The following is an 18,911-nucleotide window of genomic DNA, read 5'->3' on the forward strand; positions in this document are numbered from 1 at the left end:
TTTTCCACAATACTTGACGATCAATCTTTGTCTAAGCTTCCGTGGCGCTATGGTTAGAGCGTTCGGCTGTTAACCGGAAGGTTGGTGGTTCGAGCCCACCCAGGAGCTTTGTCTTGAAGCCTTAGAAGTAACGTTAAAAGGAAATATTTTCACAATACTTGATGATTATTCTTTGCCTAAAATTCCGTGGCGCAATGGTTAGCGTGTTCGGCTGTTAACCGAAAGGTTGTTAGTTCGAGCCCACTCAGGAGCTTTGTTTTGAAGTCTTAGAAGTAACGTTAAAAGGAAATATTTTTTCACATTACTTGATTATCATTTTTTGGTAAGCTTCTGCGGCGCTGTGGTTAGATCGTTCGGCTGTTAACCGGAAGGTTGGTGGTTCGAGCCCACCCAGGAGCTTTGTTTTGAAGTCTTAGAAGTAACGTAAAAAGGAAATATTTTTCCACAATACTTGACGATCATTCTTCGCCTAAGTTTCCGTGGCGCAATGGTTAGCGCGTTCGGCTGTTAACCGGAAGATTGGTGGTTCAAGCCCACCCGGGAGCGTTGTTTTGAAGTCTAAGAAGTAACGTAAAAAGGAAATATTTTTCCACAATACTTGACGATCAATCTTTGTCTAAGCTTCCGTGGCGCTATGGTTAGAGCGTTCGGCTGTTAACCGAAAGGTTGGTGGTTCGAATCCACCCAGGAGCTTTCTTTTGAAGTCTTAGAAGTAACGTAAAAAGGAAATATTTTTCCACAATACTTGACGATCATTCTTTGCCTAAACTTCCGTGGCGCAATGGTTAGCGTGTGAGGCTGTTAACCGAAAGGATGGTGGTTCAAGCCCACCCGGGATGTTGTTTTGAAGTCTTAAAAGTAACGTTAAAAGGAAATATTTCTCCACAATACTTGAAGACCATTTTTGCTTAAGCTTACGTGGCGCAATGGTTAGCGCGTTTGGCTTTTAACCGAAAGGTTGGTGGTTCGAGCCCACCCGGGAGCGTTGTTTTAAAGTCTTAGAAGTATCGTAAAAAGGAAATGTTTTTCCACAATACTTGACGATTTTTCTTTCCCTAAGCTTCCGTCGCGCAATGGTTAGCGCGTTCGGCTTTTAACCGAAAGGATGGTGGTTCAAGCCCACCTGGGAGCGTTGTTTTGAAGTCTTAGAAGTAACGTAAAAAGGAAATATTTTTTCACATTACTTGATTATCATTTTTTGGTAAGCTTCTGCGGCGCTGTGGTTAGATCGTTCGGCTGTTAACCGGAAGGTTGGTGGTTCGAGCCCACCCAGGAGCTTTGTCTTGAAGCCTTAGAAGTAGCGTTAAAAGGAAATATTTTCACAATACTTGATGATTATTCTTTGCCTAAAATTCCGTGGCGCAATGGTTAGCGTGTTCGGCTGTTAACCGAAAGGTTGTTAGTTCGAGCCCACTCAGGAGCTTTGTTTTGAAGTCCTAGAAGTAACGTTAAAAGGAAATATTTTTCCACAATACTTGACGATCAATCTTTGTCTAAGCTTCCGTGGCGCAATGGGATAGCGCATTCCTCTGTTAATCGAAAGGTTGGTGGTTCGAGCCCACCCGGGAGCGTTGTTTTGAAGTCTTAGAAGTAAAGTAAAAAGGAAATATTTTTCCACAATACTTGACGAACATATTTCGCCTAAGCTTCCGTGGCGCAATGGTTAGCGCGTTCGTCTGTTAACCGAAAGGTTGTTAGTTCGAGCCCACCCAGGAGCGTTGTTTTGAAGTCTTAGAAGTAACATTAACAGGAAATATTTTTCCACAATACTTGTCGATCATCCTTTGCCTTAGCTTCCGTGGCGCAATAGTTAGCGCGTTCGGCTATTAATCGAAAAATTGTGGAAAAATATTTCCTTTTTACGTTACTTCTTAGACTTCAAAACAACGCTCCCGGATAGGCTCGAACCACCCAAGAGCGTTGTTTTGAAGTCTAAGAAGTAACGTAAAAAGGAAATATTTTTCCACAATACTTGACGATCGTTCTTTGCCTAAGCTTCCGTGGCGCAATGGTTAGCGCGTTCCGCTGCTAACCGAAAGGTTGGTGGTTCGAATCCACCCAGGAGCTTTCTTTTGAAGTCTTAGAAGTAACGTAAAAAGGAAATATTTTTCCACAATACTTGACGATCATTCTTTGCCTAAACTTCCGTGGCGCAATGGTTAGCGTGTGAGGCTGTTAACCGAAAGGATGGTGGTTCAAGCCCACCCGGGATGTTGTTTTGAAGTCTTAAAAGTAACGTTAAAAGGAAATATTTCTCCACAATACTTGAAGACCATTTTTGCTTAAGCTTACGTGGCGCAATGGTTAGCGCGTTTGGCTTTTAACCGAAAGGTTGGTGGTTCGAGCCCACCCGGGAGCGTTGTTTTAAAGTCTTAGAAGTATCGTAAAAAGGAAATGTTTTTCCACAATACTTGACGATTTTTCTTTCCCTAAGCTTCCGTCGCGCAATGGTTAGCGCGTTCGGCTTTTAACCGAAAGGATGGTGGTTCAAGCCCACCTGGGAGCGTTGTTTTGAAGTCTTAGAAGTAACGTAAAAAGGAAATATTTTTTCACATTACTTGATTATCATTTTTTGGTAAGCTTCTGCGGCGCTGTGGTTAGATCGTTCGGCTGTTAACCGGAAGGTTGGTGGTTCGAGCCCACCCAGGAGCTTTGTCTTGAAGCCTTAGAAGTAGCGTTAAAAGGAAATATTTTCACAATACTTGATGATTATTCTTTGCCTAAAATTCCGTGGCGCAATGGTTAGCGTGTTCGGCTGTTAACCGAAAGGTTGTTAGTTCGAGCCCACTCAGGAGCTTTGTTTTGAAGTCTTAGAAGTAACGTTAAAAGGAAATATTCTTCCACAATACTTGACGATCAATCTTTGTCTAAGCTTCCGTGGCGCAATGGGATAGCGCATTCCTCTGTTAATCGAAAGGTTGGTGGTTCGAGCCCACCCGAGAGCGTTGTTTTGAAGTCTTAGAAGTAAAGTAAAATGGAAATATTTTTCCACAATACTTGACGAACATATTTCGCCTAAGCTTTCGTGGCGCAATGGTTAGCGCGTTCGTCTGTTAACCGAAAGGTTGTTAGTTCGAGCCCACCCAGGAGCGTTGTTTTGAAGTCTTAGAAGTAACATTAACAGGAAATATTTTTCCACAATACTTGTCGATCATCCTTTGCCTTAGCTTCCGTGGCGCAATAGTTAGCGCGTTCGGCTATTAATCGAAAAATTGTGGAAAAATATTTCCTTTTTACGTTACTTCTTAGACTTCAAAACAACGCTCCCGGATAGGCTCGAACCACCCAAGAGCGTTGTTTTGAAGTCTAAGAAGTAACGTAAAAAGGAAATATTTTTCCACAATACTTGACGATCGTTCTTTGCCTAAGCTTCCGTGGCGCAATTGTTAGCGCGTTCCGCTGTTAACCGAAAGGTTGGTGGTTCGAATCCACCCAGGAGCTTTCTTTTGAAGTCTTAGAAGTAACGTAAAAAGGAAATATTTTTCCACAATACTTGACGATCATTCTTTGCCTAAACTTCCGTGGCGCAATGGTTAGCGTGTGAGGCTGTTAACCGAAAGGATGGTGGTTCAAGCCCACCCGGGATGTTGTTTTGAAGTCTTAAAAGTAACGTTAAAAGGAAATATTTCTCCACAATACTTGAAGACCATTTTTGCTTAAGCTTACGTGGCGCAATGGTTAGCGCGTTTGGCTTTTAACCGAAAGGTTGGTGGTTCGAGCCCACCCGGGAGCGTTGTTTTAAAGTCTTAGAAGTATCGTAAAAAGGAAATGTTTTTCCACAATACTTGACGATTTTTCTTTCCCTAAGCTTCCGTCGCGCAATGGTTAGCGCGTTCGGCTTTTAACCGAAAGGATGGTGGTTCAAGCCCACCTGGGAGCGTTGTTTTGAAGTCTTAGAAGTAACGTAAAAAGGAAATATTTTTTCACATTACTTGATTATCATTTTTTGGTAAGCTACTGCGGCGCTGTGGTTAGATCGTTCGGCTGTTAACCGGAAGGTTGGTGGTTCGAGCCCACCCAGGAGCTTTGTCTTGAAGCCTTAGAAGTAGCGTTAAAAGGAAATATTTTCACAATACTTGATGATTATTCTTTGCCTAAAATTCCGTGGCGCAATGGTTAGCGTGTTCGGCTGTTAACCGAAAGGTTGTTAGTTCGAGCCCACTCAGGAGCTTTGTTTTGAAGTCTTAGAAGTAACGTTAAAAGGAAATATTTTTCCACAATACCTGACGATCAATCTTTGTCTAAGCTTCCGTGGCGCAATGGGATAGCGCATTCCTCTGTTAATCGAAAGGTTGGTGGTTCGAGCCCACCCGGGAGCGTTGTTTTGAAGTCTTAGAAGTAAAGTAAAATGGAAATATTTTTCCACAATACTTGACGAACATATTTCGCCTAAGCTTCCGTGGCGCAATGGTTAGCGCGTTCGTCTGTTAACCGAAAGGTTGTTAGTTCGAGCCCACCCAGGAGCGTTGTTTTGAAGTCTTAGAAGTAACATTAACAGGAAATATTTTTCCACAATACTTGTCGATCATCCTTTGCCTTAGCTTCCGTGGCGCAATAGTTAGCGCGTTCGGCTATTAATCGAAAAATTGTGGAAAAATATTTCCTTTTTACGTTACTTCTTAGACTTCAAAACAACGCTCCCGGATGGGCTCGAACCACCCAAGAGCGTTGTTTTGAAGTCTAAGAAGTAACGTAAAAAGGAAATATTTTTCCACAATACTTGACGATCGTTCTTTGCCTAAGCTTCCGTGGCGCAATGGTTAGCGCGTTCCGCTGTTAACCGAAAGGTTGGTGGTTCGAATCCACCCAGGAGCTTTCTTTTGAAGTCTTAGAAGTAACGTAAAAAGGAAATATTTTTCCACAATACTTGACGATCATTCTTTGCCTAAACTTCCGTGGCGCAATGGTTAGCGTGTGAGGCTGTTAACCGAAAGGATGGTGGTTCAAGCCCACCCGGGATGTTGTTTTGAAGTCTTAAAAGTAACGTTAAAAGGAAATATTTCTCCACAATACTTGAAGACCATTTTTGCTTAAGCTTACGTGGCGCAATGGTTAGCGCGTTTGGCTTTTAACCGAAAGGTTGGTGGTTCGAGCCCACCCGGGAGCGTTGTTTTAAAGTCTTAGAAGTATCGTAAAAAGGAAATGTTTTTCCACAATACTTGACGATTTTTCTTTCCCTAAGCTTCCGTGGCGCAATGGTTAGCGCGTTCGGCTTTTAACCGAAAGGATGGTGGTTCAAGCCCACCTGGGAGCGTTGTTTTGAAGTCTTAGAAGTAACGTAAAAAGGAAATATTTTTTCACATTACTTGATTATCATTTTTTGGTAAGCTTCTGCGGCGCTGTGGTTAGATCGTTCGGCTGTTAACCGGAAGGTTGGTGGTTCGAGCCCACCCAGGAGCTTTGTTTTGAAGTCTTAGAAGTAACGTAAAAAGGAAATATTTTTCCACAATACTTGACGATCATTCTTCGCCTAATTTTCCGTGGCGCAATGGTTAGCGCGTTCGGCTGTTAACCGGAAGATTGGTGGTTCAAGCCCACCCGGGAGCGTTGTTTTGAAGTCTAAGAAGTAACGTAAAAAGGAAATATTTTTCCACAATACTTGACGATCAATCTTTGTCTAAGCTTCCGTGGCGCTATGGTTAGAGCGTTCGGCTGTTAACCGGAAGGTTGGTGGTTCGAGCCCACCCAGGAGCTTTGTCTTGAAGCCTTAGAAGTAACGTTAAAAGGAAATATTTTCACAATACTTGATGATTATTCTTTGCCTAAAATTCCGTGGCGCAATGGTTAGCGTGTTCGGCTGTTAACCGAAAGGTTGTTAGTTCGAGCCAACTCAGGAGCTTTGTTTTGAAGTCTTAGAAGTAACGTTAAAAGGAAATATTTTTCCACAATACCTGACGATCAATCTTTGTCTAAGCTTCCGTGGCGCAATGGGATAGCGCATTCCTCTGTTAATCGAAAGGTTGGTGGTTCGAGCCCACCCGGGAGCGTTGTTTTGAAGTCTTAGAAGTAAAGTAAAATGGAAATATTTTTCCACAATACTTGACGAACATATTTCGCCTAAGCTTCCGTGGCGCAATGGTTAGCGCGTTCGTCTGTTAACCGAAAGGTTGTTAGTTCGAGCCCACCCAGGAGCGTTGTTTTGAAGTCTTAGAAGTAACATTAACAGGAAATATTTTTCCACAATACTTGTCGATCATCCTTTGCCTTAGCTTCCGTGGCGCAATAGTTAGCGCGTTCGGCTATTAATCGAAAAATTGTGGAAAAATATTTCCTTTTTACGTTACTTCTTAGACTTCAAAACAACGCTCCCGGATGGGCTCGAACCACCCAAGAGCGTTGTTTTGAAGTCTAAGAAGTAACGTAAAAAGGAAATATTTTTCCACAATACTTGACGATCGTTCTTTGCCTAAGCTTCCGTAGCGCAATGGTTAGCGCGTTCCGCTGTTAACCGAAAGGTTGGTGGTTCGAATCCACCCAGGAGCTTTCTTTTGAAGTCTTAGAAGTAACGTAAAAAGGAAATATTTTTCCACAATACTTGACGATCATTCTTTGCCTAAACTTCCGTGGCGCAATGGTTAGCGTGTGAGGCTGTTAACCGAAAGGATGGTGGTTCAAGCCCACCCGGGATGTTGTTTTGAAGTCTTAAAAGTAACGTTAAAAGGAAATATTTCTCCACAATACTTGAAGACCATTTTTGCTTAAGCTTACGTGGCGCAATGGTTAGCGCGTTTGGCTTTTAACCGAAAGGTTGGTGGTTCGAGCCCACCCGGGAGCGTTGTTTTAAAGTCTTAGAAGTATCGTAAAAAGGAAATGTTTTTCCACAATACTTGACGATTTTTCTTTCCCTAAGCTTCCGTGGCGCAATGGTTAGCGCGTTCGGCTTTTAACCGAAAGGATGGTGGTTCAAGCCCACCTGGGAGCGTTGTTTTGAAGTCTTAGAAGTAACGTAAAAAGGAAATATTTTTTCACATTACTTGATTATCATTTTTTGGTAAGCTTCTGCGGCGCTGTGGTTAGATCGTTCGGCTGTTAACCGGAAGGTTGGTGGTTCGAGCCCACCCAGGAGCTTTGTTTTGAAGTCTTAGAAGTAACGTAAAAAGGAAATATTTTTCCACAATACTTGACGATCATTCTTCGCCTAATTTTCCGTGGCGCAATGGTTAGCGCGTTCGGCTGTTAACCGGAAGATTGGTGGTTCAAGCCCACCCGGGAGCGTTGTTTTGAAGTCTAAGAAGTAACGTAAAAAGGAAATATTTTTCCACAATACTTGACGATCAATCTTTGTCTAAGCTTCCGTGGCGCTATGGTTAGAGCGTTCGGCTGTTAACCGGAAGGTTGGTGGTTCGAGCCCACCCAGGAGCTTTGTCTTGAAGCCTTAGAAGTAACGTTAAAAGGAAATATTTTCACAATACTTGATGATTATTCTTTGCCTAAAATTCCGTGGCGCAATGGTTAGCGTGTTCGGCTGTTAACCGAAAGGTTGTTAGTTCGAGCCAACTCAGGAGCTTTGTTTTGAAGTCTTAGAAGTAACGTTAAAAGGAAATATTTCTCCACAATACTTGACGATCAATCTTTGTCTAAGCTTCCGTGGCGCAATGGGATAGCGCATTCCTCTGTTAATCGAAAGGTTGGTGGTTCGAGCCCACCCGGGAGCGTTGTTTTGAAGTCTTAGAAGTAAAGTAAAATGGAAATATTTTTCCACAATACTTGATGAACATATTTCGCCTAAGCTTCCGTGGCGCAATGGTTAGCGCGTTGGTCTGTTAACCGAAAGGTTGTTAGTTCGAGCCCACCCAGGAGCGTTGTTTTGAAGTCTTAGAAGTAACATTAACAGGAAATATTTTTCCACAATACTTGTCGATCATCCTTTGCCTTAGCTTCCGTGGCGCAATAGTTAGCGCGTTCGGCTATTAATCGAAAAATTGTGGAAAAATATTTCCTTTTTACGTTACTTCTTAGACTTCAAAACAACGCTCCCGGATGGGCTCAAACCACCCGAGAGCGTTGTTTTGAAGTCTAAGAAGTAACGTAAAAAGGAAATATTTTTCCACAATACTTGACGATCGTTCTTCGCCTAAGCTTCCGTGGCGCAATTGTTGGCGCGTTCGGCTGTTAACCGAAAGGTTGGTGTTTCGAGTCCACCCGGGAGCGTTGTTTTGAAATCTTAGCAGTAATGTAAAAGGGAAATATTTTTCCACAATACTTGACGATCGTTCTTTGCCTAAGCTTCCGTGGCGCAATGGTTAGCGCGTTCCGCGGTTAACCGAAAGGTTGGTGGTTCGAATCCACCCGGGAGCGTTGTTTTGAAATCTTAGCAGTAATGTAAAAGGGAAATATTTTTCCACAATACTTGACGATCGCTCTTTGCCTAAGCTTCCGTGGCGCAATGGTTAGCGCGTTCCGCGGTTAACCGAAAGGTTGGTGGTTCGAATCCACCCAGGAGCTTTCTTTTGAAGTCTTAGAAGTAACATAAAAAGGAAATATTTTTCCACATTACTTGACGATTATTCTTTGCCTAAAATTCCGTGGCGCAATAGTTAGCGCGTTCGGTTGTTAACCGAAAGGTTGTTAAATCGAGCCCACCCAGGAGCGTGGTTTTGAAGTCTAAGAAGTAACGTAAAAAGGAAATATTTTTCCACAATACTTGACGATCGTTCTTCGCCTAAGCTTCCGTGGCGCAATGATTGGCGCGTTCGGCTGTTAACCGAAAGGTTGGTGGTTCGAGTCCACCCGGGAGCGATGTTGTGAAGTCTTAGCAGTAATGTAAATGGAAAATATTTTTCCACAATGCTTGACGATTATTCTTTGCCTAAAAATCCGTGGCGCAATGAATAGCGCGTTCCGCTGTTAACCGAAAGGTTGTTAAATCGAGCCCACCCAGGAGCTTTGTTTTGAAGTCTTAGAAGTATCGTAAAAAGGAAATATTTCTCCACAATACTTGAAGACCATTCTTGATTAAGCTTCCATGGCGCAATGGTTAGCGCGTTTGGCTTTTAACCGAAAGGTTGGTAGTTCGATCCCACCCGGGAGCGTTGATTTGAAGTCTTAGAAGTATCGTAAAAAGGAAATGTTTTTCCACAATACTTGACGATTTTTCTTTCCCTAAGTTTCCGTGGCGCAATGGTTAGCGCGTTCGGCTTTTAACCGAAAGGATGGTGGTTCGAGCCCACCCGGGAGCGTTGTTTTGAAGTCTTAAGAAGTAACGTAAAAAGGAAATGTTTTTCCACAATACTTAACGGTCATTCTTCGTCTAAGCTTCCGTGGAGCAATGGTTAGCGCGTTTGGCGGTTAACCGGAAGGTTGGTGGTTCGAGCACACCCAGGAGCTTTTTTTTGAAGTCTTAGAAGTAACGTAAAAAGGAAATATTTTCCACAATATTTGATGATTATTCTTTGCCTAAAATTCCGTTGCGCAATGGTTAGCGCGTTCGGCTGTTAACCGAAAGGTTGTTAGTTCGAGCCCACCTAGGAGCTTTGTTTTGAAGTCTAAGAAGTAACGTAAAAAAGGAAATATTTCTCCACAATACTTGAAGACTATTCTTGCTTAAGCTTCCGTGGCGCAATGGTTAGCGTGTTCGGCTGTTAACCGAAAGGTTGTTAGTTCGAGCCCACCCAGGAGCTTTGTTTTTAAGTCTAAGAAGTAACGTAAAAAGGAAATATTTTTCCACCATACTTGACGATCATTCTTCGCCTAAGCTTCCGTGGCGCAATGGTTAGCGCGTTCGGCTGTTAACCGAAAGGTTGGTGGTTCGAGCCCACCCAGGAGCGTTGTTTTGAAGTCTAAGAAGTAACGTAAAAAGGAAATGTTTTTCCACAATACTTAACGGTCATTCTTCGTCTAAGGTTCCGTGGAGCAATGGTTAGCGCGTTCGGCTGTAAACCGAAAGGTTGTTAGTTCGAGCCCACCCAGGAGCTTTGTTTTGAAGTCTAAGAAGTATCGTAAAAAGGAAATGTTTTTCTACAATACTTGACGATTTTTCTTTGCCTAAGCTTCCGTGGCGCAATGGTTAGCGCGTTCGGCTTTTAACCGAAAGGCTGGTGGTTCGAGCCCACCCGGGATCGTTGTTTTCAAGTCTTAGAAGTATCGTAAAAATGAAATGTTTTTCCACAATACTTGACGATTTTTCTTTGCCTAAGCTTCCGTGGCGCAATGGTTAGCGCGTTCGGCTGTTAACCGAAAGGCTGGTGGTTCGAGCCCACCCGGGATCGTTGTTTTCAAGTCTTAGAAGTATCGTAAAAAGGAAATGTTTTTCCACAATACTTGACGATTTTTCTTTGCCTAAGCTTCCGTGGCGCAATGGTTAGCGCGTTCGGCTGTTAACCGGAAGATTGTTGGTTCAAGCCCACCCGGGAGCGTTGTTTTGAAGTCTAAGAAGTAACGTAAAAAGGAAATATTTTTCCACAATACTTGACGATCATTTTTCGTCTAAGCTTCCGTGGCGCAATGGTTAGCGCGTTCGGCGGTTAACCGGAAGGTTTGTGGTTCGGGCCCACCCAGGAGCTTTGTTTTGAAGTCTAAGAAGTAACGTAAAAAGGAAATATTTTTCCACAATACCTGACGATCATTTTTCGCCTAAGTTTCCGTGGCGCAATGGTTAGCGCGTTCGGCTGCTAACCGAAAGGTTGTTAGTTCGAGCCTACTCAGGAGCTCTGTTTTGAAGTCTTAGAAGTAACGTTAAAAGGAAATATTTTTCCACAATACTTGACGATCAATCTTTGTCTAAGCTTCCGTGGCGCAATGGGATAGCGCATTCCTCTGTTAATCGAAAGGTTGTTAGTTCGAGCCTACTCAGGAGCTTTGTTTTGAAGTCTTAGAAGTAACGTTAAAAGGAAATATTTTTCCACAATACTTGTCGATCATCCTTTGCCTTAGCTTCCGTGGCGCAATGGTTAGCGCGTTCGGCTATTAATCGAAAAATTGTGGAAAAATATTTCCTTTTTACGTTACTTCTTAGACTTCAAAACAACGCTCCCGGGTGGGCTCGAACCACCCGAGAGCGTTGTTTTGAAGTCTAAGAAGTAACGTAAAAAGGAAATATTTTTCCACAATACTTGACGATCGTTCTTCGCCTAAGCTTCCGTGGCGCAATTGTTGGCGCGTTCGGCTGTTAACCGAAAGGTTGGTGGTTCGAGTCCACCCGGGAGCGTTGTTTTGAAGTCTTAGCAGTAATGTAAACGGGAAATATTTTTCCACAATACTTGACGATCGTTCTTTGCCTAAGCTTCCGTGGCGCAATGGTTAGCGCGTTCCGCTGTTAACCGAAAGGATGGTGGTTCAAGCCCACCCAGGAGCGTTGTTTTAAGTCTTAAAAGCAACGATAACAGGAAATATTTATCCACAATACTTGACGATCATCCTTTTCTTTAGCTTCCGTGGCGCAATGGTTAGCGCGTTCGGCTATTAACCGGAAGGTTGGTGGTTCGAGCCCATCCAGGAGCTTTGTTTTGAAGTCTTAGAAGTAACGTAAAAAGGAAATATTTTTCCACAATACTTGACGATTTTTCTTTCCCTAAGCTTCCGTGGCGCAATGGTTAGCGCGTTCCGCCGTTAACCGAAAGGATGGTGGTTCAAGCCCACCCAGGAGCGTTGTTTTAAGTCTTAGAAGCAACGATAACAGGAAATATTTATCCACAATACTTGACGATCATCCTTTTCTTTAGCTTCCGTGGCGCAATGGTTAGCGCGTTCGGCTATTAACCGGAAGGTTGGTGGTTCGAGCCCATCCAGGAGCTTTGTTTTGAAGTCCAAGAAGTAACGTAAAAAGGAAATATTTTCCCACAATACTTGACGATCATTCTTCGCCTAATTTTCCGTGGCGCAATGGTTAGCGCGTTCGGCTGTTAACCCTAAGATTGGTGGTTCAAGCCCACCCGGGAGCGTTGTTTTGAAGTCCAAGAAGTAAAGTAAAAAGGAAATATTTTTCCACAATACTAGACGAACATTCTTCGCCAAAGCTTCCATGGCGCAATGGTTAGCAAGTTCGGCTTCGAACCGAAAGCATGGTGGTTCAAGCCCACCTGGGAGCGTTGTTTTGAAGTCTTAGAAGTAACTTAAAAGTGAAAAATTTTTTCACATTACTTGATGATCATTTTTTGCTAAGCTTCCGCGGCGCTATTGTTAGAGCGTTCGGCTGTTAACCGAAAGGTTGATGGTTCGAGTCCACCCAGGACCTTTGTTTTGAAGTCTAAGAAGTAACGTAAAAAGGAAATATTTTTCCACCATACTTGACGATCATTCTTCGCCTAAGCTTCCGTGGCGCAATGGTTCGCGCGTTCGGCTGTTAACCGAAAGGCTGGTGGTTCGATCCCACCCGGGATCGTTGTTTTCAAGTCTTAGAAGTATCGTAAAAAGGAAATGTTTTTCCACAATACTTGACGATTTTTCTTTGCCTAAGCTTCCGTGGCGCAATGGTTAACGCGTTCGGCTTTTAACCGAAAGGCTGGTGGTTCGAGCCCACCCGGGAGCGTTGTTTTGAAGTCTTAAAAGTAACGTAAAAAGGAAATGTTTCTCCACAATACTTGAAGACTATTCTTACTTAAGCTTCCGTGGCGCAATGGTTAGCGTGTTCGGCTGTTAACCGAAAGGTTGTTAGTTCGAGCCCACCCAGGAGCTTTGTTTTTAAGTCTAAGAAGTAACGTAAAAAGGAAATATTTTTCCACAATACTTGACGATCATTCTTCGCCTAAGCTTCCGTGGCGCAATGGTTAGCGCGTTCGGCTGTTAACCGAAAGGTTGGTGGCTCGAGCCCACCCAGGAGCGTTGTTTTGAAGTCTACGTAAAAAGGAAATATTTTCCACAATACTTGATGATTATTCTTTGCCTAAAATTCCGTGGCGCAATGGTTAGCGCGTTCGGCTGTTAACCGAAAGGTTGTTAAGTTCGAGCCCACCCAGGAGCTTTGTTTTGAAGTCTAAGAAGTAACGTAAAAAGGAAATATTTCTCCACAGTACTTGAAGTCTATTCTTCCTTAAGCTTCCGTGGCGCAATGGTTAGCGTGTTCGGCTGTTAACCGAAAGGTTGTTAGTTCGAGCCCACCCAGGAGCTTTATTTTTAAGTCTAAGAAGTAACGTAAAAAGGAAATATTTTTCCACAATACTTGACGATCATTCTTCGCCTAAGCTTCCGTGGCGCAATGGTTAGCGCGTTCGGCTGTTAACCGAAAGGTTGGTGGTTCGAGCCCATCCAGGAGCTTTGTTTTGAAGTCTTAGAAGTAACGTAAAAAGGAAATATTTTTCCACAATACTTGACGATTTTTCTTTCCCTAAGCTTCCGTGGCGCAATGGTTAGCGCGTTCGGCTGTTAACCCTAAGATTGGTGGTTCGAGCCCACCCAGGAGCTTTGTTTTGAAGTCCAAGAAGTAACGTAAAAAGGAAATATTTTCCCACAATACTTGACGATCATTCTTCGCCTAATTTTCCGTGGCGCAATGGTTAGCGCGTTCGGCTGTTAACCCTAAGATTGGTGGTTCAAGCCCACCCGGGAGCGTTGTTTTGAAGTCCAAGAAGTAAAGTAAAAAGGAAATATTTTTCCACAATACTAGACGAACATGCTTCGCCAAAGCTTCCATGGCGCAATGGTTAGCAAGTTCGGCTTCGAACCGAAAGCATGGTGGTTCAAGCCCACCTGGGAGCGTTGTTTTTTAAGTCTTAGAAGTAACTTAAAAGTGAAATATTTTTTCACATTACTTGATGATCATTTTTTGCTAAGCTTCCGCGGCGCTATTGTTAGAGCGTTCGGCTGTTAACCGAAAGGTTGATGGTTCGAGTCCACCCAGGACCTTTGTTTTGAAGTCTAAGAAGTAACGTAAAAAGGAAATATTTTTCCACCATACTTGACGATCATTCTTCGCCTAAGCTTCCGTGGCGCAATGGTTCGCGCGTTCGGCTGTTAACCGAAAGGCTGGTGGTTCGATCCCACCCGGGATCGTTGTTTTCAAGTCTTAGAAGTATCGTAAAAAGGAAATGTTTTTCCACAATACTTGACGATTTTTCTTTGCCTAAGCTTCCGTGGCGCAATGGTTAACGCGTTCGGCTTTTAACCGAAAGGCTGGTGGTTCGAGCCCACCCGGGATCGTTGTTTTCAAGTCTTAGAAGTATCGTAAAAAGGAAATGTTTTTCCACAATACTTGACGATTTTTCTTTGCCTAAGCTTCCGTGGCGCAATGGTTAGCGCTTTCGGCTGTTAACCGAAAGGCGGGTGGTTCGAGCCCACCCGGGATCGTTGTTTTCAAGTCTTAGAAGTATCGTAAAAAGGAAATGTTTTTCCACAATACTTGACGATTTTTCTCTGCCTAAGCTTCCGTGGCGCAATGGTTAACGCGTTCGGCTTTTAACCGAAAGGCCGGTGGTTCGAGCCCACCCGGGATCGTTGTTTTCAAGTCTTAGAAGTATCGTAAAAAGAAAATGTTTTTCCACAATACTTGACGATTTTTCTTTGCCTAAGCTTCCGTGGCGCAATGGTTAGCGCTTTCGGCTGTTAACCGAAAGGATGGTGGTTCAATCCCACCCGGGAGCGTTGTTTTCAAGTCTTAAAAGTAACGTTAAAAGGAAATTTTTCTCCACAGTACTTGAAGACCATTCTTGCTTATGCTTCCGTGGCGCAATGGTTAGCGCGTTCGGCTTTTAACCGAAAGGTTGGTGGTTCGAGCCCACCCAGGAGCGTTGTTTTGAAGTCTTAGAAGTAACGTAAAAAGGAAATATTTTTCCACAATACTTGACGATCATTCTTCGTCTAAGCTTCCGTGGCGCAATGTTTATCGCGTTCGGCTTTTAACCGAAAGGTTGGTGGTTCGAACCCACCCGGGAGCGTTGTTTTGAAGTCTTAGAAGTATCGTAAAAAGGAAATGTTTTTTCACGATAATTGAAGACTATTCTTGCTTAAGATTCCGTGGCGCAATGGTTAGCGTGTTCGGCTGTTAACCGAAAGGTTGTTAGTTCGAGCCCACCCAGGAGCTTTGTTTTTAAGTCTTAGAAGTAACGTAAAAAGGAAATGTTTTTCCACAATACTTGAAGACTATTCTTGCTTAAGATTCCGTGGCGCAATGGTTAGCGCGTTCGGCTGTTATCCCAAACGGTTGTTAGTTCGAGCCCACCCAGGAGCTTTGTTTTGAAGTCTTAGAAGTAACGTAAAAAGGAAATGTTTTTCCACAATACTTGACGATTTTTCTTTCCCTAAGCTTCCGTGGCGCAATGGTTAGCACGTTCGGCTGTTAACCGAAAGGTTGGTGGTTCGAGTCCACCCAGGGCCTTTGTTTTGAAGTCTTAGAAGTAACGTAAAAAGGAAATATTTTTCCACAATACTTGACGACCATTCTGTCCCTAAGCTTCCGTGGCGCAATGGTTAGCGCGTTCGGCTGTAAACCGAAAGGTTGGTGGTTCGAGCCCACCCGGGAGCCTTGTTTTGAAGTCTTAGAAGTAACGTAAAAAGGAAATGTTTTTCCACAATACTTGAAGACTATTCTTGCTTAAGATTCCGTGGCGCAATGGTTAGCGCGTTCGGCTGTTAACCCAAACGGTTGTTAGTTCGAGCCCACCCAGGAGCTTTGTTTTGAAGTCTTAAAAGTAACGTTAAAAGTAAATATTTCTCCACAATACTTGAAGACCATTCTTGCTTATGCTTCCGTGGCGCAATGGTTAGCGCGTTCGGCTTTTAACCGAAAGTTTGGTGGTTCGAGCCCACCCAGGAGCGTTGTTTTGAAGTCTATGAAGTAACGTAAAAAGGAAATGTTTTTCCACAATACTTAACGATCATTCTTCGTCTAAGCTTCCGTGGCGCAATGGTTAGCGCGTTCGGCTGTTAACCGGAAGGTTGGTGGTCCGAGCCCACCCGGGAGCGTTGTTTTGAAGTCTTAAAAGTAACGTTAAAAGGCAATATTTCTTCACAATACTTCAAGATAATTCTTGCTTGAGCTTCCGTGGCGCAATGGTTAGCGCGTTCGGCTGTTAACCGAAAGGCTGGTGGTTCGAGCCCACCCGGGATCGTTGTTTTCAAGTCTTAGAAGTATCGTAAAAAGGAAATGTTTTTCCACAATACTTGACGATTTTTCTTTGCCTAAGCTTCCGTGGCGCAATGGTTAGCGCGTTCGGCTTTTAACCGAAAGGCTGGTGGTTCGAGCCCACCCGAGATCGTTGTTTTCAAGTCTTAGAGGTAACGTAAAAAGGAAATATTTTTCCACAATACTTGACGATCATTCTTTGCCTAAGCTTCCGTGGCGCAATGGTTAGCGCGTTCGGCTGTAAACCGAAAGGTTGGTGGTTCGAGCCCACCCGGGAGCGTTGTTTTGAAGTCTAGGAAGTAACGTAAAAAGGAAAAATTTTTCCACAATACTTGACGATCATTCTTCGCCTAAGCTTCCGTGGCGCAATGGTTAGCGCTTTCGGCTGTTAACCGAAAGGATGGTGGTTCAATCCCACCCGGGAGCGTTGTTTTCAAGTCTTAAAAGTAACGTTAAAAGGAAATATTTCTCCACAGTACTTGAAGACCATTCTTGCTTATGCTTCCGTGGCGCAATGGTTAGCGCGTTCGGCTTTTAACCGAAAGTTTGGTGGTTCGAGCCCACCCGGGAGCGTTGTTTTGAAGTCTTAGAAGTAACGTAAAAAGGAAATATTTTTCCACAATACTTGACGATCATTCTTTGCTTAAGCTTCCGTGGCGCAATGTTTATCGCGTTCGGCTTTTAACCGAAAGGTTGGTGGTTCGAACCCACCCGGGAGCGTTGTTTTGAAGTCTTAGAAGTATCGTAAAAAGGAAATGTTTTTCCACAATAATTGAAGACTATTCTTGCTTAAGATTCCGTGGCGCAATGGTTAGCGCGTTCCCAACGGTTGTTAGTTCGAGCCCACCCAGGGGCTTTGTTTTGAAGTCTTAGAAGTAACGTAAAAAGGAAATGTTTTTCCACAATACTTGAAGACTATTCTTGCTTAAGATTCCGTGGCGCAATGGTTAGCGCGTTCGGCTGTTATCCCAAACGGTTGTTAGTTCGAGCCCACCGAGGAGCTTTGTTTTGAAGTCTTAGAAGTAACGTAAAAAGGAAATGTTTTTCCACAATACTTGACGATTTTTCTTCCCCTAAGCTTCCGTGGCGCAATGGTTAGCACGTTCGGCTGTTAACCGAAAGGTTGGTGGTTCGAGTCCACCCAGGGCCTTTGTTTTGAAGTCTTAGAAGTAACGTAAAAAGGAAATATTTTTCCACAATACTTGACGATCATTCTTTCCCTAAGCTTCCGTGGCGCAATGGTTAGCGCGTTCGGCTGTAAACCGAAAGGTTGGTGGTTCGAGCCCACCCGGGAGCCTTGTTTTGAAGTCTTAGAAGTAACGTAAAAAGGAAATGTTTTTCCACAATACTTGAAGACCATTCTTGCTTAAGATTCCGTGGCGCAATGGTTAGCGCGTTCGGCTGTTAACCCAAACGGTTGTTAGTTCGAGCCCACCCAGGAGCTTTGTTTTGAAGTCTTAAAAGTAACGTTAAAAGTAAATATTTCTCCACAATACTTGAAGACCATTCTTGCTTATGCTTCCGTGGCGCAATGGTTAGCGCGTTCGGCTTTTAACCGAAAGTTTGGTGGTTCGAGCCCACCCGGGAGCGTTGTTTTGAAGTCTTAGAAGTATCGTAAAAAGGAAATGTTTTTCCACAATACTTGACGATTTTTCTTTCCCTAAGCTTCCGTGGCGCAATGTTTAGCGCGTTCGGCTGTTAACCGGAAGGTTGGTGATTCGAGCCCACCCGGGAGCGTTGTTTTGAAGCCTTGAAAGTAACGTTAAAAGGAAATATTTCTTCACAATACTTGAAGACTATTCTTGCTTAAGATTCCGTGGCGCAATGGTTAGCGCGTTCGGCTTTTAACCGAAAGGTTGTTAGTTCGAGCCCACCCAGGAGCTTTGTTTTGAAGTCTTAGAAGTAACGTAAAAAGGAAATGTTTTTCCACAATACTTGACGATTTTTCTTTCCCTAATCTTCCGTGGTGCAATGGTTAGCGCGTTCGGCTGTTAACCGCAACTTTGGTGGTTCGAATCCACCCGGGATCGTTGTTTTCAAGTCTTACAAGTATCGTAAAAAGGAAATGTTTTTCCACAATACTTGACGATTTTTCTTTGCTTAAGCTTCCGTGGCGCAATGGTTAGCGCGTTCGGCTGTTAACCGAAAGGCTGGTGGTTTGAGCCCACCCGGGATCGTTGTTTTCAAGTCTTAGAAGTATCGTAAAAAGGAAATGTTTTTCCACAATACTTGACGATTTTTCTTTGCCTAAGCTTCCGTGGCGCAATGGTTAGCGCGTTCGGCTTTTAACCGAAAGGCTGGTGGTTCGAGCCCACCCGAGATCGTTGTTTTGAAGTCTTAAAAGTAACGTAAAAAGGAAATATTTCTCCACAATACTTGAAGACTATTCTTGCTTAAGCTTCCGTGGCGCAATGGTTAGCGTGTTCGGCTGTTAAGCGAAAGGTTGTTTGTTCGAGCCCACCCGGGAGCTTTGTTTTTAAGTCTAAGAAGTAACGTAAAAAGGAAATATTTTTCCACAATACTTAACGATCATTCTTCGCCTAAGCTTCCGTGGCGCAATGGTTAGCGCGTTCGGCTGTAAACCGGAAGGTTGGTGGTTCGAGCCCACCCGGGAGCGTTGTTTTGAAGTCTTAAAAGTAACGTTAAAAGGCAATATTTCTTCACAATACTTCAAGATAATTCTTGCTTAAGCTTCCGTGGCGCAATGGTTAGCGCGTTCGGCTGTTAACCGAAAGGCTGGTGGTTCGAGCCCACCCGAGATCGTTGTTTTCAAGTCTTAGAGGTAACGTAAAAAGGAAATATTTTTCCACAATACTTGACGATCATTCTTTGCCTAAGCTTCCGTGGCGCAATGCTTAGCGCGTTCGGCTGTAAACCGAAAGGTTGTTGGTTCGAGCCCACCCGGGAGCGTTGTTTT

The 18,911-nt window shown here is 43.6% G+C and overlaps 17 non-coding genes across 17 annotated transcripts; all 17 read left to right on the forward strand.

Moving 5' to 3' along the window:
- Positions 1 to 1,994: 1,994 nt before the first annotated feature.
- Positions 1,995 to 2,067, forward strand: TRNAS-GCU (transfer RNA serine (anticodon GCU)). The gene has a single exon. It is a non-coding gene; the product is annotated as a tRNA-Ser (tRNA).
- Positions 2,068 to 5,181: 3,114 nt separating this feature from the next.
- On the forward strand, positions 5,182 to 5,254 carry TRNAK-UUU (transfer RNA lysine (anticodon UUU)). The gene has a single exon. It is a non-coding gene; the product is annotated as a tRNA-Lys (tRNA).
- A 1,595-nt stretch (positions 5,255 to 6,849) lies between these two features.
- Positions 6,850 to 6,922, forward strand: TRNAK-UUU (transfer RNA lysine (anticodon UUU)). Its single transcript has one exon. It is a non-coding gene; the product is annotated as a tRNA-Lys (tRNA).
- A 2,184-nt stretch (positions 6,923 to 9,106) lies between these two features.
- TRNAK-UUU (transfer RNA lysine (anticodon UUU)) lies at positions 9,107 to 9,179 on the forward strand. Its single transcript has one exon. It is a non-coding gene; the product is annotated as a tRNA-Lys (tRNA).
- Positions 9,180 to 11,366: 2,187 nt separating this feature from the next.
- TRNAN-AUU (transfer RNA asparagine (anticodon AUU)) lies at positions 11,367 to 11,439 on the forward strand. Its single transcript has one exon. It is a non-coding gene; the product is annotated as a tRNA-Asn (tRNA).
- A 220-nt stretch (positions 11,440 to 11,659) lies between these two features.
- Positions 11,660 to 11,732, forward strand: TRNAN-AUU (transfer RNA asparagine (anticodon AUU)). Its single transcript has one exon. It is a non-coding gene; the product is annotated as a tRNA-Asn (tRNA).
- Positions 11,733 to 11,953: 221 nt separating this feature from the next.
- Positions 11,954 to 12,026, forward strand: TRNAR-UCG (transfer RNA arginine (anticodon UCG)). Its single transcript has one exon. It is a non-coding gene; the product is annotated as a tRNA-Arg (tRNA).
- A 367-nt stretch (positions 12,027 to 12,393) lies between these two features.
- On the forward strand, positions 12,394 to 12,466 carry TRNAK-UUU (transfer RNA lysine (anticodon UUU)). Its single transcript has one exon. It is a non-coding gene; the product is annotated as a tRNA-Lys (tRNA).
- Positions 12,467 to 13,559: 1,093 nt separating this feature from the next.
- TRNAR-UCG (transfer RNA arginine (anticodon UCG)) lies at positions 13,560 to 13,632 on the forward strand. The gene has a single exon. It is a non-coding gene; the product is annotated as a tRNA-Arg (tRNA).
- Positions 13,633 to 14,587: 955 nt separating this feature from the next.
- TRNAK-UUU (transfer RNA lysine (anticodon UUU)) lies at positions 14,588 to 14,660 on the forward strand. Its single transcript has one exon. It is a non-coding gene; the product is annotated as a tRNA-Lys (tRNA).
- Positions 14,661 to 15,321: 661 nt separating this feature from the next.
- Positions 15,322 to 15,394, forward strand: TRNAY-GUA (transfer RNA tyrosine (anticodon GUA)). The gene has a single exon. It is a non-coding gene; the product is annotated as a tRNA-Tyr (tRNA).
- An 807-nt stretch (positions 15,395 to 16,201) lies between these two features.
- On the forward strand, positions 16,202 to 16,274 carry TRNAY-GUA (transfer RNA tyrosine (anticodon GUA)). The gene has a single exon. It is a non-coding gene; the product is annotated as a tRNA-Tyr (tRNA).
- Positions 16,275 to 16,494: 220 nt separating this feature from the next.
- TRNAK-UUU (transfer RNA lysine (anticodon UUU)) lies at positions 16,495 to 16,567 on the forward strand. The gene has a single exon. It is a non-coding gene; the product is annotated as a tRNA-Lys (tRNA).
- A 651-nt stretch (positions 16,568 to 17,218) lies between these two features.
- On the forward strand, positions 17,219 to 17,291 carry TRNAY-GUA (transfer RNA tyrosine (anticodon GUA)). Its single transcript has one exon. It is a non-coding gene; the product is annotated as a tRNA-Tyr (tRNA).
- Positions 17,292 to 17,511: 220 nt separating this feature from the next.
- TRNAK-UUU (transfer RNA lysine (anticodon UUU)) lies at positions 17,512 to 17,584 on the forward strand. Its single transcript has one exon. It is a non-coding gene; the product is annotated as a tRNA-Lys (tRNA).
- Positions 17,585 to 18,538: 954 nt separating this feature from the next.
- TRNAY-GUA (transfer RNA tyrosine (anticodon GUA)) lies at positions 18,539 to 18,611 on the forward strand. Its single transcript has one exon. It is a non-coding gene; the product is annotated as a tRNA-Tyr (tRNA).
- Positions 18,612 to 18,831: 220 nt separating this feature from the next.
- Positions 18,832 to 18,904, forward strand: TRNAY-GUA (transfer RNA tyrosine (anticodon GUA)). The gene has a single exon. It is a non-coding gene; the product is annotated as a tRNA-Tyr (tRNA).
- The last annotated feature ends 7 nt before the right edge of the window (positions 18,905 to 18,911 follow it).

The sequence above is a fragment of the Phalangium opilio genome, unplaced genomic scaffold, assembly GCF_054372755.1.
Source record: "Phalangium opilio isolate 3A_F unplaced genomic scaffold, DU_Popi_V2 ptg000087l_1, whole genome shotgun sequence".
NCBI classification, from domain to species: Eukaryota; Metazoa; Arthropoda; class Arachnida; order Opiliones; family Phalangiidae; genus Phalangium; species Phalangium opilio.